The following is a 5,486-nucleotide window of genomic DNA, read 5'->3' as shown; positions in this document are numbered from 1 at the left end:
ACTGCAATATTTTCCACACCGAATCTTTTGTTTTCTTGTCCAAGTTTACAACATTTTGGGATCTCATATAACAAAATTCCAGTATAGAATTCCTAATATTCACATCACGGAGGGATGTATATATTGACTTTGAAAAAGAGACTCTTTGGAGATGATATAGCAATTCATCATACCTTCACACTGCACTCCTTATTGGCTGGGCTGGGCTGGGCTGGACTGGCCAACATCGGCCTGATCAATCTGAGCTAAAAGGTTTTAGGTCCAAGCCCAGCCTAGCCTTACTGAATTTAGGGCCTGGCTGGGCGTGTCAACTCAGCCCCATGGCCTGGCTAGGCTTGATTCTAAACTACATATATAACAATTTTCTATTAGGCGTTCTTCATTGTTGATATTCCTAGACTGACATTAAGAGGGAGATGAATCAGTACATCATAAAATTTCTATTAATCAAATCATAACTTAGTGATTTTTTTTGCAACTGTGCTGATATTGTCCACCTTTAACCAAAAAAGGTAAGACCTATGGTCCAAGATGACTCATCTGGTACTTCTCAAGCTTGGCAATTCTCAGAAGAGATACCAGTTGAGAAGCTGCAAAGAAGACCATGCAGTGACACATAGCTGTCCTCATACGACTTCTCAGCAAAAGTAGCGCATATAAGAGATTCAACATATTTTTATCCAGACGTCAATCACAATATTTAATTAAGTATTGAATGCATTAAGAATCATTAAATGCTCGTTGCTGGTGAGGAAGCTTCTCATGTGTCTAAAGTCTGCCTTGAGTATTGCATCTGCACCTTTTGTCCCCCCAACTGTGAGTTGATGTCACATTAGGATTAACCTGATGCTAACCACTTGATTCACCAACAAAGTCTCTAGCTGTTGTGAAGATCACACAGTTTAGCTTACTGAAGCCTCTCCAAGAAGCCATATCCACCCTTCATCTAAGCCATGCTCATCTAAGGGCCATGGAGCGTCCACTATCAATTTAGGTTTGGACCAACTATATAAATCATCACTATGCCTGAGCAATAGTATGATTGGAATGCTCTAGTCATTATTCTCCTGCATTTACTCCTGAAGAACATTCTCTTCTTTATATTCTTGAGCATCTATTCCTCAAGGGGAGACTCTGATTCTCTTACCTAAACTAACTTAATCATTAGAGGTGGCTTCTCATCCCCAGAGGCGGCCCACTCTCACCATTGTTGTGGTTTCAGGAACCAGATTCGAATCAGGAGTGAACCAAGGAGTCCCAAGCACATTTTCACTACAACACCTATCAAGGGTGTTTTGTTGGGATTGCATTTCTATTTACAAGTTGACAATATACAACCAAATTTACATAGTTTAATGCTTATCCAAAATAAGGTTTCATATTTTACTCTATACATTACTCAAGGTTTAATCTACTACAACCTAGGAAAAACAATCACTTCTTCAATTTGTGCAACAATGCAAACGAGGGCAGCAGCCCCTTCTGCAATCAAGCACCAATTTAGATAGAGTTATAGTCATCAGTTAAAGTACAAGAATGTCAGACCCTCTAGTATGATACCCAATATTAAGGTTTATAAGCATTCTAAGATTCAACAAAGCATACAACTATGACATCAAAACTAGGTTTTCATAGGATTAGATTACTTCATGTATAGCAATCCTAATAACATGAAACTTTTGATGAACAGATTTCAAATTTATGTACAGTTCCATTACTCAAACGGTCTTCAATCCGAAGTCATCGAGAACAAGTTAGTTGCAGCCACTTAAAGTCCAGCTATGGAAACACTTATCTAGGGGTACATGTTGTAGAAGTCTTCTACAACTAATGCAAAGATTTCATCCCATTCTATCCCTTCCACTTGAGCATAGTCTTTACAAAATACTTTGAGTTTCCATTCTATATCCTGATGGTTAGAGGATTGTGCTCCCTTTACAACCCATTCACCACACATTTAAGAGGAAGATCCACTTCTAAGCATTTATGATCAATTTTATCAATGTTGAGATGTGGAATGATGTGAACATAGAGACCCCTAGGCTGAACCCCAATGTGGGCCCCAAGACCCACCTAAACGTACTAGCCGAACCCCATTCCAAGGGTATTTCGATAATTTCTCCATCCATTTTAGGGCTCTAGAAGGATTTAGTTGGAACCTCCTTGATCCAAGGGTCATGGATCTATATTTATTTATTTATTTATTTTTTTTATTTGAGTTAGTATTTTGTGAGTTAGAGTCCCAATCCATTTTAAATTTGTATTTGAGTGGGTTTCCACTAGTTAAGCTATGGATAAGATAATGATTCTTTTACAAGAGGGGTTCCTATCATTAGGAGTTTGCTGTTGATTGGAATCGTCTTTATTAATGGTTGTGAGTTACTTAGGTAAGGATTCTTTTCCTAAAGAGGACTCTATAGATAAGTCAATCTTTTAAGAAGAAGTTTTTTATTTATATGGTAATTAAGTTGGTCTGTAAGTCTTAGTTGAGTTTAAGTCAAGTTCTTCTTTCTTTGTAAAGGCTATAAATAAGCTTCATTGCTCATAGTAATTCTTAGTTTTGATGATTCATAAAATTGTTGAGTTGAGGATCGATTGTGGATTCCTAGTTTTGTTGGGGGGGGGGTCATGGTTGAGTAAGAGTTTTGTTCAAGTTCAGCTTCTTCTACGTCGTTCTAGGAATCTACAAGCATTCAACAAGCAGCAATCAATGATTCATAGCAGCCCAAGTAAGTGCACAACAATCAACTACCCTTCCCCTGCATCATGGGCCATCTTACCCCCTGCCCCTTTTCCCTGTTGCACAACCCCTAGAAGATACCCCCACCCCCATCGCACCCTCTCTCTCCCTTTCCCTTTCCCTTTTGATCCAGAAAGTCCCCTACCTCTCCCACCTCTTTTAGGCCCATCACACCTATCCCTAGCCGCTCCCCTGCCTTCAACACATCTGAAACATCCTCCCCTAGCCCTTGTAGGCATCACAGTCCCTTCCCCTTGTTGTTTCAGACCTCTAGGCACCCTCCTTACCCCCCCCCCACGACCTTGCTAAGCCCTTCCCCTCTATAGTCCATGTTGAAAAATAAAACTTGGTGTAATCAGGAGCACGAGATAACAGTATGACAGCTGAAGCTTCTAGGCACGTTACTATGTCGCTGTCCTTAAGACGTAATTCACCCCTCATGAAAGGTGCTATGAGGTACCAGCGAACCGTCTCCCCGGATACAAAGAAGCCCAAACTCAAGGTTGTTTCTCGAGTTTTGCAAAGCACAGACAAAACTCAAGAACAGAGAAAACTTCGGATTTTCTACTCTACTGCTGTTGAAAAACCAGAGGGGATTTATAGGCATTGAGGTGCCTCTACTGAACAGTTCATGACTCTGTTCGTATGGGTGCACCTCTCTGTAGGGATACAAATGCCAACGTTCAGATCTGAGCCGTTGGATCGTTCGGCCGCACGATCTAACGGTCTAGATTGAACCATCAAGATGACATTTATGGATCTACTTCCATCGCCCTAGATCCAGCCGTCCTTGCTCGTACACTGCACACGCATTGGCATGTCTTTTGATATTAAATCAAAGTTAATAGGCAGTACCTATTAATTAACTTGGATTCCGACATCTCGGTTTCCAATGTGGGACTATATAACACACACTTTCCTAAAATAAACAAAGGAAAGTTTCCGCACTTATAAATCCAATTTTAAATGAAACGTTTATTATTTTATTATATTAAAAATAATACAACAATCCAGGCCTTGCAAGTCCCCTTAATGCCCCCTTCTCTCATTCGGCTCCTTGTTTGGGCAGAATAGAGAAATAGAAAATCAGAAATTTCTGCAACTTCAAATTTATGAAATCTGAACCCTAGCTCTATTGCCACCTTAGGTTCAAGAACCATTCTGAACATTCCACAGTAGGAAGTTCAACCCCTTTCCTACCCTAGCAAAAACCATCCCAACCCCACTTTTCTGGTTCTGTTAAAATTTCAGATCTCACATTACATTACAACAAGATTATAAAGTAACAAAAATACTCTATAAACCCCAGGATCACCATTATCTATTGTTGTATTAATGGTTTGATTTAAAAAAAAATGATTATTATAAATTAATTTTTAGATCAAATAGTCGCATTAGATCAATATGCCTCTTCTTCAATAGGTATGTTGATTGGAATAGACATGTTTCAAAAGGATACATTTATTCAAGTGTTTTCCACTCATAGGACATATTGTTTCAAAGAGGCACATTGTTTCAAATGGACACATTGATTCATTTGTGTCTTTTCACTCCTTATAAATAGGATGAGAGACTTGTGGGAAGAAGTGTGATTGAAGGGTGACTTCAAAGTGACTTCAAAGTGACTTTTGAAGTTGGCATTTCTTCTCTTCAAATTTCTGAGTTTTAGTTTCTTTAGTTAAAGTCTAGAAATCTATTATTTCTTTAGTTTCTAAGTGTGGTGAGTTCTATCAAGTTTGATTGAATCCAATTTGTTAGAGTGCTATTCAAATTGGTTTGAAGAGTTGTATCTTAGGAGGCGAAGTTCATCAATTTGCTAAGCACCGTAGGCAAGACTAATCGTCTTAAGAAGATTCGGTTTGATCCGTACCTCTCTTCATTTCTTTGTAAGTTAATTTACTTTAATTTTGAGTTTTGTATCTCTATCAAGTGCAAATTTGTATTATTATTTACAACAATCTTAAAGCGATTATTTGTTGTATATGCACTCTTTATAGAGATGGCAGGAACGTTTGACAATTTTCCTGATGTCCAAAATGTCATTGAGGGCATTATTGGTGGTGATGATCCTATGGATGTTCTTAATGCTAATATAGAAAGCAATGCTAATATGGCAAACAATGAGACAATAATTGGTGGCGTGGGCTTTAGCAAAAATGCAGGACCGAAACTAGTATTCCATCAAATATAGGCTATATGGCGTTTGGTTATGTTTCTGGTGGAATGGTCTAACAAGCAATATTGGTATTAATGGTACCACCTCTTGTTATACCAAATGAAAAGCCAGAAAAATTCAATAGTATTGGATTCAAACAGTGGCAACAAAATATGTTTTTCTATTTGACCACTTTAAATTTGGTGAAATACTTGTTGGAGATGTGTCCATTTATCGCATCAGATGAACAAGATGTCTCAAAGATTAACATGATGGAGGCTTGGAAACATAGAGATTTCCTATGCCAAAACTACATACTGAATTGTTTGGAAAGTTCATTATATAATGTTTAGTACAACATTGTTACTTCCAAACAGTTGTGGGAGTCCTTGGAGAAGAAGTATAAGACTGAGGATGCTGGCACCAATAAACAAGTAGCGGCCAAGTTTCTTGATTTCAAAATGGTGGATTCTAAATCCATCGTTCATCAAGTTCAACAATTGCAAATTATTTTAAATGATATATTTGTAGAGGGCATGTCATTGAGTGAATCTTTCCAAGTGGCTGCCATGATTGAGAAACTTCCTCCGG

This window comes from Hakea prostrata, chromosome 7 (assembly GCF_041222555.1).
Source record: "Hakea prostrata isolate BN-2017 chromosome 7, UWA_Hpros_2, whole genome shotgun sequence".
In the NCBI taxonomy this organism is placed as follows: domain Eukaryota; kingdom Viridiplantae; phylum Streptophyta; class Magnoliopsida; order Proteales; family Proteaceae; genus Hakea; species Hakea prostrata.
Note: the sequence above shows the minus strand (reverse complement) of the source record.